Consider the following 15,223-nt stretch of genomic DNA (forward strand, 5'->3'; position numbering starts at 1 on the left):
CTTGAAAAGACAAATGAGTTATTTATCATTATTATGATTATTCGAAGAAAATAAAATTAGTTGCAATGCTTAGTATACGCTTAATTCAGAATAAAAAAAAGAAAATATGTTATTAATAACAAAAAAATTATCATTAAAGGAGCGACACGCAAAGCGATGCGAGTGAGAGGCTTCATAATTACTGCGAGTTTATGGTGACATAATAAGCCAGTAACTACTACTATAGACTTGCCGACATATAAGTATCATTATTCTTCAATAAAAACGGCAAATTATTCTCTGAAAGCATACATAACAAACGAGACGCGAAGCCAAATAAATCTGCTGTCCAAGCTAGGAAAGTGAATAAACTTAAAATGACTGTCATAACGAGGACTCTCCCAAGCCCCGCAAAGCAAATTAAAAAAAACGTTCTGCACAAACTCAGTCTATCGCCACAGCATGCGGTAAATAACTTCTTACTAATATGAGGGTGGTTAAAATCGTACGACCAACGTCTAATAAACCAAAGCAGGGCTTTCGCTTTGTTAACGAAGGCTTGGCCTGGGAACCTAAAGCTTGGTTTGGAATTGAGTGCAACCCCTAAATCTATGAAACTCTAAACAGAGTCCGCCTTATGAGTAGTAATAAGATAGATAATAGCTAACAGACTCTTCCACAAAACGTCAATTGTTTGGATTTTTTCAAATTAAGTGACATATTATTACGTTTGCACAGAACATAAAGTTCAGAAAGGTTAGAACGCATATACATTAGTAGGAAATTTTGTACAATATAATTTGCATAAAAGAAATTTAAGGTCAACCTTATCAAACGCCTTAGCAAAGTCAGTATAAGCAACATCAGTTTGGTAGCAGTTGACCAACCTTTAATCAACCCATGTTGAAAGGGTGTAAAGGAGACATCCATGACGGTCAAATAGTTTAGTCAGGCCCTCAATTTAACCACCCCTCTTGAGTTTTCGACATTACTCCTAGCATCGTTCTTGTGCAAGATAATTAGAGAAGACGCAAAACTGAACACTTCTCTACCCAAAACAGTTGGCTTTAACCAAGTTTCAAACTGATAATCCGTTTACAGCGCGTTGTACTCTAACATACCGACTAGATATGAAATTCTTAATAAACATACCCTCCGGGCAAAAATTTTTATTGAAAATACTCTGCTTTGGGGATGTTTTATTGTCCTCTATATTTTTCTTTTGATTGAAAAATATGTCTTTTTTATTTGTTCTCCACTGTTTTTTTATTTTTATTGTAATTCTTTTACTTTTGTTTTAATAATTATACTTCACAATACGTATATATATATAAGTATATATATACGTCGAAATTTGTTATATCACTACGGACGACTTTGTTTGTCGGCGATTAAAACTAATAAAATCTAATAATCGAAAAAGAAACAAGAGAAAATTAAAAAATTCTCTCGCTTATATTTTATCGTGAAGTTCTTACATACAAATCTCGCCACTCTTGTGGCAAAGATTGATATCAACTCTGATGTGCTATAATGGAATTTCAGCCGTTTGGCTTTGAGATCTTTGGCATTTCCGTCATTTGACGTCGTTGATAAGCAATTGCATGCTGGTTTTGTTGTTTATGATGACCTTGTTGACGCTGAGACTGTTGACGATGGTGTTATTCACAATAATGGTATCGACGTTAAGTCTGAATGATCCATCGTCATTCGTCCATCATTGAATGATCCATCGGTTTTCACCAACTCAATCGCCAAGAATTAGGTAGTGTCAGTGGCGGTTAAAATTGCAATTCCCGATGAGATCACTGGCAGCGTAATGATCTAGAGTTCAAACATCCTTCGATCGTAGCTAAGACTTCGAAGATGAACCTTTGAACCGCAGGTATTTTTTCAGATGAGGTGCTTATTCTTACTCCCTTTCTAGCTTTCCGTAAACCGTCCATGTAGGGATATCAATGGTATGAAATGCAGGGAAAAGGGACCTAAAAGGGCTTGAGTGAACATATGAGTTATACCTTCGGCATGAATTGCTTTTGTCACGAAGCACACATACCCTTGCACCCCGTCCTACGTAAGATTTCATGTCAAACGGACTGGAAAAATGAAGACCAGTATCGTTAAACGGACAAAGTAACGATATACTTTAGAGCTATATATAAGTATTGACTTAACTAGCCTTTTTGTAATAGAAGGATCCTTAAGTTCTTTGGATCACCTCTTAATGAAACCTAGCACGTATTCAATTTCATTAATTGCATTATTTAATTTCATAAATTTTAACGAGTACCATATAATCAAATTATTTACGTCAGTTTGAACCCACTACGACGCGATTCCAAGGAAAAGGAAGAAAACAGAAGGCTATATAGAAATCGATGTGCTTTTTTCGGCAACTAAAAGCTACTAAAAGCCTCACATTTAATGTGCACCAACGCCTCACAAAGCCAACATGCTAGATAATGCTCCGAAGATGAGTTACGGTTATCACAATTCTTCTTGCCGTTAAATTTGCAATTCTGATTACAGCAATCTACGATCACACAATTAGATACTGAGTCGATTGCCTGAATTACCTCCGATACTTATTTGCTTGTTAATTATAATGTAAATATGTGTTGTGAAATAGAGACACAAGTAAGAAAAACTATTTTTATGTTTCCCTTTTTGAAGCGTGTCAGAGCGCACCTCTTCAGCTGCCCACGGAAGTCAGAACACACGGTTACTAGAAAAATTAATTCTGCGATTACCGTTCAATCCGATCTTTCTGGCGATTTGAAAATTATGGAAGAAGTAGTGGTAGACGAACGCAATTTCTTTACAAACAAGTACCGTATCATAAACGAAGGTTAATACGATTCTCAGAGAAGCAAAAAATAAATTACTGGGCACCTTCGCAAACCCAACAAACAACAAACGAAGCACGCCGAACCATTGTTTAGGAAAATTTAAAGACCCTACAAATGCCTTCGATTTCAAACTACTTTAGACCTTCGAAATGTACGAAATTCGTGAAATTTTTGAAACGGCTAAAAAATTATCTTTTTAGGCGACTTGCGGTGTGATAAAAATTGGTAATACATCAGCTGAAGAAATTCCGTCAAATAGGAGCAAAGTCTTAAGAAAAATGTCTGGTAATTCGACGAATTTACCGCTGAAAAATTGTACCGTGAAAAATTGTGTAACCACTGCCGAAAAAAAGGCGCATTGACAAACATTGAAAAGCTTGGAAAGTAGATAAATAGATAAGGCCGCCAATCGGAGCATTACAATTTATAAAGCAATTAAAAGAGATCATTGTGTGGAAAAGAAAAGAATTAAACTATAAACGAAAATATAAAAGTAACTTGGAAGGTTTATAAAGATGTCGTAAATAAGTGTGTACAAAGCAAACAAGAAATCTCCGATGTTATTCTTTAGAAAAACCAAAACCAAAGGAAAGGGGAAAAATGAATGAATTAATGATGGAGGGATGAAACTGTGCGTACTTAGCATAGCTTATATTATAGCATGCATTTATAAATAAAACGATGAAGAAAAAGCTCCACGACGTCATAATCTACGAATGCAACAATTTTAAAGGTTGCTAATTTTGATAATTACTACTTCGCAAAATAATTACAAAAACAGTGCCGTGTATTGAAATTACCATTTACATGCGCGCAAATAAAGGTATCGCAAGCAATTGAATGCTTAAGAAAAAACTTAAGAGCTCTAATGTTGGTGCTGTAATGAAATTTGTTTGGTGATGTGAGAAGTTATAGAAAGTTTCCCTTTGAGTCTTTTCTCATTGGTGTCTTAGATATTGGAATGGAATAGCTAAACTGCTCGACTCTTTCCGCCAAGTTTGTCAACTTTTTTTAGTGCCAATACAGAGATTGGCTAGAAGTTGTCCCTAGCTAAATAATTTAGGCGGATAGAGCTCCTCTTTTATGTAGCGAATGAAACACTAATTCATAACAATTGACTTTATTTAATTTTGGCATGGTTATTTATACTTTAATTTTGCAATATATATTATTCGTAGTGTAAGCATAAAATTGTGACGGATTAATTTAATTAGGGCGCCTAGCGTAGTATTGCATTATGAAATGCAATTTTCAGCTAGTTAAAGTGTGACATAATTCTTCTTTTTTTTGCAAATGAATTATGCTGATTTTGCATAATTCTGTCGCACTTCAAAGTGGCTACATATTAACCACGATGTGCGATCACACTACAGTGCTTTATAGATTAAAAAATAGTTTTCGAACTGAAACAACGTTAAGGCCTCTATATTATTCTCCTGCGGAGCTTACATTACGATGCATTATGGGGCAGCTCAAAACATTGTACAGTATTGTAGCAACCTATGTTTTGTTAAAATCTTGGCGCCGGCAATTCTCGAGAGAAAACGAGACACGCTTGGTTATTAGAATATCCAAAATATAAAAAGCATTTTTAATGTCACTATGGCGAATAAATCTGGAGAAAATGAGAGATTTCTGAGAAAGATAAATTATAGAGACAGCGCATACAACAAGTGGTAAACCTGTGATACTCTTGCAGCTAAACACTCCTAAAACAATTACGGCAAAACACACTGTTTATAACTCTGCCGAAAATTAGGAGTGTAATATCGAACAGCGTAATTAACCAAAATAAAGCAAATAAAATAATTTTTGTTAATTACTAACATTAACTGACATTACATGTAAATTGATGAAATGTAAGAATTGATGTGAATTCCTGCAGACTACTAAACTTCGCGGGAAACAGGAATTACAACATGTAGAATATCAATGGAAAAAAAGAAAAATTATTATTATTGTTATTATTATTGTTAATATTACTAGTATTCTTTTTATTATTATTATTATAGTTATGATTATTATATTATTATTTTTGAACCCACAACCGAGCGATAAGGGAGGGATATTCGTTTTGTAATAGCGTTTGAAACATCCAAATGGAAGCTTCAGAGATCCTATAAAATGTGTATATATTCTTAATCAGCATGAATTTCTAAATCGATTAAGCCATATCTGCTGTCCAATAAGTCTGAGCAGTATGTGTTGTGGACGTTTTCCTGGCTGCAAATATGAAGAGACCGACTTTAAATTTGATACAAACATTAAAACTTTTTGCACGCAGATTTGTATTGAAAATAGGCCGAAGTGGTAGTAAAGCGTGCACTGAACGCAACTTCCTTTTTATTGGTACAAATTTCTGGATTTTTGCTCATTACTCATAAATTATGAAGGATAAAAGACTGGAAGTTTTCACATTCACCTACCTTACTTTTTATGTGCAAAAATGGAAAAGATCGATCATGGCCGCACGAAATTGTAAGTAATCTTCTTTCTTTCGCTTTATGCAACAAGCTAGATATGTTAATGCTAAGTAAACGTTTAATACATAAATACGTTTAATACATAAAATCTTTAGACAGAACTGTTTTCTTCGGAGCCAATGTTTTTTCCTCTTGAAAACAGTGGTGTTCTCAATTTGCGTCGTACAGTGGGCGTGTCCTTCGACGGATTTATTCCACTTCCAGTACCAACTTGGATGCACGAACCCTCAGTTTTTCTGTCAAAACAGCACAAGAACAATTGATACTGATCAAGAATAGATGTACTTTGTGGTCTCTCTGAAGTTTTATTCTGGGCATTGCAAAAGTTTTCCCAAAATCAATATACCCCTCCCCTTTCGGTGATCAGTATAATAATAATAATAATACAGTGTGTCCGAAATTATACTTGTGAATTGTGAATAAAAAAAAAATGTACTAAAAGTGAATATGATTTGTTTTTAATTATTAAGTTAAATTAAATCAATTTAGTAGTCGACTTACGTTTTCTTTTCGTCTGCGATTTTTAATTATTTCGGTGATTTTGTGTATTTGGCTCGTGTCCCTTCAGTGTTCTTGCTAAAACTGGTTATCGCGGATACCCTATAAGCTTTTGTTTCCTCTATATATAATAAAAAATTGAAAAAATAAAAATATTAAAAACAATTGCCATTATCATCAGCAGTTCCCAAACCTTTTCAAGTGAGTGGTTATTTCACAAATTACCAAATAATAGTCAACCATAAGGCATAATGGCCCCGGGGCCGCCAGATAAAAACTCAAATAGATTTCATCTATTAGCGGACATATCCCCCCAAAGAAAAAAAATTTAAAATTTGGACTTTCTGGTCTTGCCAATCAGCAACATCACTCCTATTGACAAAATATATGTTTTTATTTCTTCAACTGATGCATAACAATTTCACAAAACAGTCCTTTTGCTATAAAAAAGCTCTACATAGCATCACAACATATATAGACTCTATCTCGATTCTACGCGATGGAAATTTACTTGTCCTCGGTAGGGACCCTTGCGCAACCGAAAACCTCATAAAGTCGAAATCATTAGCTTATTTATGTGCTATTTCCGCTAAACTACATAACAAACTGAACTCAGTTAGAGGCGTGAGTGTGCCCACACTTTGCACTTCAAACGTACGCAACCACCTAAGTACAGTTTATTGTGCTGGTAAAAACAAGTTATTCACGCAAAAGCCCTATGGCGACCTTTTCGACGGAGACGCTGACATGCCAACGTAACCCACCTACCACTCCGTTACTATGTCATTACAATTGAATAAAATTTTTAAAATTCTACAATGGAATATAACGGGACTTATTAACAATTTTGAAGAACTCCCTACACTCATAAGTGATTTTATTCCAACTTTTACATACCTTCAAGAGACTCTTCGTAGAAGCTCTTTTAATCCTATTTCACCCAAATCTGGATACTTCACTAATGCTGTTCAAAATTCATATTGCAAGCAAGGAGTTGGTGTTTTTATAAAATCAAGTATACCTCACAAACGCATAAATTTAAGCTCATACATACAAGCCGTTACAAGCGATACAAATAACCTTAAACATAAAATTTACAGTGCTTTCGCACTATACCCCACCTTCGCAATCGTTTTCTCAGCAAGAACTCAATAATTTGGTCTCCGTACGCTGCTCTTATGTCTGAAGCGATTCGCACGGCTGCTCATCTCTCTATTCCTCAATACAACAGCTTTCCTAAACACGCTAGGTTTCCTTGGTAGAACAACACGCTTTCGTTATTGAGAAAAAACAAAACGGATCTATGGCACCGCTTTAAAAGATATCCTGATCATGATAATTTCTTATTATACAAAAAGGCTAATGCTCTATTCAGGAAGGAATTACGAAAATCAAAGGCACTTAGTTTTGAACTTTTTTCGAAAAGAATTCACAGAAATACATCAATGAAAGCTGTCTGGAACAAAATCAATACACTCAGTGGGATATCAAATCTGAACGAAATTTCTGCCATCTGCACTCCCAATGGAACTGTAACTGTCGCAGATGAGTGTGGTGCGAATGCTCCTCTGACAACAACTTTTCCAGTGCTTCCATCGAAAATAAAAGGGCTCCAATTTTTTTTTCAAATGATATTGACACATGGGCCATGTCCCTGGAAAATTGCATATCTACCTTAGAACTTGAAAGTTGTCTCTCCAAATCGAAGGGGAGGGCACCTGGTCTAGACCGGATCTCATACTAAGTGATCAGTGCTCTGCCTAATTCAAGTAAAAAGAAATTACTGGACCTATATAATATGGCATTTTTGACTGTCCATATACCCTACATGTGAAAACTGACAGCAGTTGTTCCAATTCCTAAGGAAAAAAATGTCTCCCTCGCATCGAATTATCGCCTAGTCTCTCTCTTAGCTTGCCTTTTAAAGGTATTAGAAAAGATTATGGCATCTAGATTATCTTGTTCTCTTGAGTCCAAGAACCTCATTACAAAGAAACAAATTGGTTTCAAGAGGGGTAGAGGGTGCATCGACGCTCTGTTACATATTGATTATTTCACAAGCAAAGCAATTTCCGAACGAAATCACGTACAATTCTCTCAATTGATTTCGAAAAAGCTGTTGAGAGAGTTGGTCTTCATGTTATTTTAACACTCTTGAAATCATGGAATGTTGGACAGAAATTCTTCAACTACATCAAATCATTCATGTCGCATCGGCGATTCAAAATTGGAATCAACAATCATCTTTCTGATTCCTTTCCGCTAATGAATTGCATTCCGCAAGGATCTCCCCTCTCTGTCATGGTTTTCCAGATCGCCTTCAACGAAATTAGCAAAATACTTTGCCGTGTACCAAGAGTGGAACATTGTCTCTACGTGGACGATGTATACATATTTACAAAAGGAAAAGATAGCACGAAGGCAATCAACATCCTCGAATCTATTGGACGAGAGATCTCCGCAAGGGCAAACTCGTCAGGGGCTAAAATTTCCATACAAAAATCTAAAAAAATGCACATTTGTCGAAAGATTTGAGATGCAGGAAATCTACTGATGCATATTAATGGCTTACCAGTACTAAACGTGCAGACGCTGCATATTCTCGGGCTCACTTTAAATTTCATACAGTACGTTGCTTGGAGAAGCCATGCGCATATTAACACTATTGCTTATCTTACCAAAATGCTTGTGTTAAGCAAGATTGACTATGCCTTGATAATTTACGGCAATAGCTGCAAATCTAATACCAACATCCTTAAACCGGTCTATCACCAAGCCGTCAGACCAAGTTGTTATGCTTTTCGGACCACGTCCATAAATACTATTATAATTGAAATTGGTCTCCCAATTTTAGAAAATAGACTTTATGAGTTAAAAGCTAAAATAGTCCCCAAGCTTCTTAATTCAAACAAATCTATTCTCGGTGATGACGTGAGAAAGATTATTATTGCGAAGAAAATTCGAAATTCACCATCTGCAATTGACCATTGTTTGTACGTCGCAAAGGAATTGAACATTCCCTTAAAATTTTCCGCTCTTTTGATGTTAAACCTCCCTGGATTTTGAAAGACTGCTCTTTTGACATTTCGTTGTCTATGCACAAGAAAGAAGATACTCCAAATTACGTCTTCAGGAATCTAATAGCTGAAAAAACCCAAATATTGGAAAGTACTGGTTGGAATCTCTTATACACAGACGGCTCAAAAACTTTTGGCCTGCCTCCTGCTTGTGCCGTGGTAGCTGCTACAGGACAGGTTCTTCTCAATCACATAATTCTCAAAAGTACTTCAACGTTCACAACCGAAGCCAGAGCTATCCTTCACGCTGCGAACCTTGCCCATAAAAGCAAACTCAAAACCGTCATTGTTACCGGCAGTTTGTCTGTATTACAAGCTATTGAGAATCCTTCGACTTCGAGATGTAGCACCATCAACAAATTAAGGAATATAATTACTACCCGAAGGAAAAATTAAAATGTTATGGGTACGAAGGCACATTAGTTTATTGGGAAATGAGCAGGCTGATCGAGCGGCAAAGTATGCTGCTTCTGCTCCTCTATTTATGGATGATGTCATGGAAAAGTTGGATCTTCAAATATACATTGGGAGAAAAGTTAAAGTGAAAATTGCAGAAGGAAATTTGCAATACGATCATCAACACTACTCTTCCATTAACCCTCAATTAACTCTACTTTTATATCCAACAAATGTTTGGAAAACCAAGATCCAAACATTTCCGAGAATTCGCCTTGGTCATGCAATTGCAACTCACCAATGGATCTTGAAGAAGTCTTCCTCCCCAATCTGCAGTTGTGGACAAACTCTTACCATAAAGCACATTCTCAACGACTGCCTTAACTTTGCCTTGGCTAGAAGTATTGCATTTGGAGCGACTAACCCTTTGGACATTCTAAAATCAGCGTCAGAAACAAATATAAATTCTACATATTACCTTATTAATACTACTAAGCTCATTATCTAATGTACATTTATTTATATTAGAGCCGATAGCCTGTGCTGCTAGTGCTCAATGCTGGGAGCTGTCAGACACTGTGTTGCAAGTTCTCGGATGTACTATAGGAAACATGATTGAATTATCTCAGATTGACTATTCATTGAAGCTTTTGATTCTCCTGAGCAAATAGTTTCGGCTGAGGTAAGTTGATTTAAAATTAGTGTGTCTTTAGTTGCCTCAGGCAAGTCAGAGAGCTTCCAGTCAGGTTTTTTGAATATTTCCTACATTTAGGACAATTTGGCTTCAAAATATTCTGAGTTCGACAATCATAACAGAATATACGTTTTTCTGCTAGGCAGTCTTTGAAACCGTGACGGATTTGCGAACACTTCCAACACCTTATTACTCCGTATTTTTCAAACATATCGTCAACTATTACTTCGCCTCTTACCATTTCTGAAACATGACAGGTATTAAGTTTAGAGAATTTAGATTTGCTCTTATTATCAATTAAACTAGTGATGAAGTAGTTATTAGGCGACATCTCAAAAATATACAATTAATCAGTAATATTACCAGCTGAAATGTTAAAAAATATTATCAGTTTCAATCAGGGGCTAAATCTGGCAGTCATTTGTCCCATTATTAAACTGCGTACGGTGTAATTTTATAACTTAAATTTTCCCTCCCACATGCTCTCCTATCCGAAAGGTCTCTCTCTAAGACTGCTTACAGGTTCATGTTCCAATTATGTAGTGTTCGTAATTTATTTCTGCTCTTATTTATTTTGCAGTTTTTAGTAAAGCAAATAGTTTTACAGACCGTAGGGCTAATCGTTGGATATATATAAATTTGGGGAAAAAGAAATCCATTATTTTTATATGAACTTCAGGACTTTATTTAACATGCTTCGGATTGTCCGATTTGGGTCAAATAAGCACCGTTTTGCTGTAAGATTTTTTGCCATTTTAAAGGTAACTTCAAAATGCCTCTCTCATAGAAGTCCTGGTCTCTATTTGCAAAAAACTCTAGTAGTCGATTTTCACAATCCTCCCTAGATTCCAATTTTTTATCATTAAAGAAATTTTGCAATGCAAGCAAAAGATGATAATCGCTTGGTGCCAAGTCCGGACTGTATGGCGGATGCATTAAAACTTCCCAACCAAGCTCCCGAAGTTTCTGGCGAGTCACTGTAGATGTGTGTGGCCTAGCGTTGTCCTGGTGGAACACGACACCTCTCCTGTTGGCCAATTCTGGCCGTTTCTGGTCAATCGCTATCTTCAAACGGTCCAGGAATTACTAAATAGCAAATCAATACTTTTTTACTGTATTACATAAAGCGAATAAAAACGCTATACAGCTCTACAGTTTTATTGACGTTCCATTAGTAACTTTTTGACAACGTTGTCCTTGGTTCAGCTGAGCTACTAACTCTTTTTTCAAATCAGCTTGTAAACTCGTCCAACTATCAAAAGAGAATTGAGGATGTTGAATTGTGAGATTCGTTGCAGGCAGTCGCCATGATGGCGCTACTAAATTTTTAAATTCTCAAACACTGATGTATAAGTTTGCGATTGAAGGCGAAAATGAGTTAATTCCTTTAATCGTCAGAAGTTTACGTTTCAAGACGCAATCGCGACATATTTGTAGTATTTGAGAGCCATATAATGATAGTGGAATTATGTTGTTACGTATGGTGGTCGTTCGCATATTGGAAGAGGGTGCTAGCAATAAGTGCTTAGCTGAACCAGGACAGCGGTGGTGATTTTCTACACTGATATTCCGATTTCGAATCACTGTGGAGCAAGCCTTTTTCACATAAGCATAAGCTGCAGAGCCCACGCTTGTCTTGATTTTGTTGGTCAAATTTGGAATAAGACGAAACGAATTTAAAGGTTCTATTGGCATTAATGGTTTGGTGATTTGGAATAAAACGTGCTTACACCTGATTCCTGCCTTTACATCCATTGCTTTGTAAATTGAGAGCAAATTGGCATGATATTTCTGAATATATATGGCTGACGGCAAATAAAGCGTTATTTTCACAACTTAATTTTATAGCCTTGGTGCTAATAGCAGGGCACTGATCTTATTGTGGTGAACCTCAATTAGTATACCGAGCAGAGTGCTCCGCATCTCTTGAATTCTTGTTATCATGACAGAGAATTGAAGTCTCAGTGACGTAAATATGACTTCATTCCATGTTCTGAAGTTGGGTCTCACACGATGGAAACCTTGAAAGTATGCATAATGTCGTTATGAGATTGGCGTCTGTAGTAACTGCCTCAAGTTACGTTCTTCACGTTCAGGTCACAATGCCATGTAAATTGTTCCTGAATGTTTGTGAAAAAATTTTTATAAGACTATAGTTTTGCGATTAAGAAGCCTTTGGGTGAGTGGGCATAATCATTTTCAAAGTTAAATTAACTTGCATTTAAGAATTTTTGTAATAAAAATTCCTTTTTACTTACACACATAAAATAAACCCAGTGTTTCTCAAAAAAAACCCTGAGAAATCACCAAGGTCGGTTTTGGTGCAGAGAATTTTGACTCAAAAAAAAAAAAAACTGTGAAAATACACCGAACTAATTTTCTAATAAAAAAATATTTTTTTTTTCACATATATAAGAAGTGAAAAGTGGGACTATTGCTTTGATAAGGTGGTGCTGAAGCAGAATTAGCGACTATACTACTGTCAGTTGTTGTGATGAGTGTCGTTTTCTTATATATATCATTATATTACATTTAAATCTAACACTTCGCCTTATATACTGTACTAGTGTACTAAGTGAGATATTTGAATATATCTCAGTAGATTAGTGCATAATGCGGAAGGGTAAGAAGAAGAACCCTGGCCCGAAGAGTGTTGTCCGAGGAAATGACGATTCAAATTAGCAATGGCAGTAAAACGAATAGAAGGATAGGTACACAAACAAGCATAGCGATAAGGAAAAAAAGAACAAGATAGCTATGATGCATAGCACATGAAGACATGCAGGCTTAACGGGTGACAAAACATACGATTTAGTACGTGAGTCGGCACTAGCAATAAGATCATACGAGTTGGTACGTAAGGTAGTATTAATGCTAAGATATACGTAAGAACATGGTCGATCAAACCTGAGTTAGCACACGTAGGGATAGATATGTAAGAATAGCATTGTAACATGGATGCAGGCAGACCTGCTCGATCAAACCTAAAATAGCATACGCCAAATTAGATGGATAAGAACATCATCACATACACATGTAAGTGAGTATAGACTAAAACAAGAACGTGTCGCAGCACGATCAGTCTTTCAGTTGTGTGGTAGCAGCCAAGGAAACCCGCGATACGAAAGCGTGGAAAAGTAAATGTAATAATAATCGTTCAAATAAGAAACATTAAAACGTTAAGGTCGGATCACCACGCTGGTTTTTCTTTCCTACCGCTCTTAAAATCGCGGATCATTGTAATCTTCTCTTAAATAAATAAATAGAAACATAACAAAACCGAACGGCCACGTTATTTTCATACTATAAATTTTTTTGGAAAGATTCTTGGATTGGGTGAGCTCACTCCACCAAGAAGACTCGTTACATTTTGATGAGTTTGAGCTTGACGTTTCCATTGTGAACTAGGTCCAAGAGTTTTAGTTCAGTCCGTCTATCAGAAGTTGAGTCCGTCCGGTTTTAGGGATAAGCTTTACGAGACGAACCTTAAAAGTTCCTCCTCTAGTCGGAAAGAGTTTGACGAGGCGGTCCGCCGGGGGGTCGGAACCGTGGGCAGATGCTGACAGCAAGACGAATGTTATTTTGGAAAGCTGCAGCACTGCCATGGATTGTCTTTTGCGTGCTCGTAGGGTGTGCGGTGAGCAGATGTCATTCCCGGCACGCCCCTACGATGAGGTGCTCAGGTGATACCGCTGCCTCAGCTTCGACAATATGGTTAGAGATTGTAGGGTGAAGAGAATCATTTGCCGACACTGTGAATTGTGAATTTAGAGGGCTTCCAGCATGTCATCGTATGATGTCCTCCGCCTGTCCTAAATACAATAAGATGGTTGCGCGGGTAGCAGCTCGCCATTAAAATCGCCTTGCTCATACTGCAATATAACTGCAATCGCAGTTATAAGGCGCTGTGTGAGTTCAGCCAGCGTATGCGTGAAGTAGGCAGTGGGGTAGCATTTGTGCAGGAGTCGTGCGTGTCGGGTAATAGGCTCAAGGGCTAGCCAGCGCATATGCGCGTGTTCCTTGACCACAACAGCCACTGTGCTGTCATTGTGAGTGATGTGAATGTCTAAGTCACACTTGCCCTAGCAAGTAGTCATTGTGTCTGTGTCTTCGTTGAAAGCCCGTATGGAAGGTTGTTTTGTGCGAGCCTTTATTGAAGGTTCAATCAAGAACTGGATGACTACGTTAGGTACATCGATTCGGTGTTGCTGCTTGCTGTCGACACCTCATTGATCCTGGGTCTGGTTGATAACGCTTGCTCACCCTTATGGTTTAGCAAGATGCCGGAACGAGTTTCTGACTTACGCAGCCAAATAAGGGCCGAAGTGTTGTTCGAGTGGTCTATAACCAGAAGTGTCCAGGTGTTAAAATAGCCGAGTGTATGGTTCACTTTTCAAGGTCCCGTTGATGTCACTATTGCCAATAGGGCGGCAGTGGGACTGGTTGCCTTCTCATGAAGGGTGGAAGGTAAGTGGCGCGTTAGCGATCGCCATATTATTAAGGTTGTGATAAGCTACACCCCGGCCACGTCTGAAGTTGACGTGAAACGTTGGTGTACTTCCAGAGTAAATTGGGATATCTACGTGTCCTTATTCGGGAGGCGGTCAATGCGGTGCCGCTTGTGACTTCCAGACGAAACCCTTAGATGAGCATGTAGTTCACGTAACTGAATCGGTTTGGAGTGTCAACGACTTGCTCTTCGAGCGTTGCCGCAAGGCAAATCAAAGAGCTCGTCTGTCCGAAAAACGAAAGGCTGTCCGCCGCCTTAGAAAGCAGTTCCAGCAGGCGAGAAAATCTAACGCTCCGAATGCTGTTTACATAAAGGTCGAATTGAGGCGATGCCTCAATGACTGCATACCCACTCACAACTGACGCTATACAGGTATTGATGGGTGCACCTCCTCTGGACCTTGAGGTTTTACGTCGTAGTAATGCCTATAGGGTAAAGAGTAGTCTGGCTTTACTTGACGGGTTAAACGCTCAGGATGTAGAAAGATAAAATTATCGGGAGCGTGAATCGCTATAAAAGGAACGTATCCGTGCCTTAGGGCAATCACGTTGAGATAATAGTGAGAACGGTAGACTTACTTTAAACTTTATTTGTAGAAAAACACGGGATCTCTGAATGCATTTTTGCATGAAAGAGCCCGTTCTGAAGCTAGGGCTTGCTTATGTGGCAGTCTGTCCGAACTCTATGAACACATGTTGTTGGTGTTCCCTGAGTACTCTGCATTCAGAGACTTAGAG

Source organism: Glossina fuscipes, unplaced genomic scaffold, assembly GCF_014805625.2.
Source record: "Glossina fuscipes isolate IAEA_lab_2018 unplaced genomic scaffold, Yale_Gfus_2 223, whole genome shotgun sequence".
Lineage (NCBI taxonomy): Eukaryota > Metazoa > Arthropoda > Insecta > Diptera > Glossinidae > Glossina > Glossina fuscipes.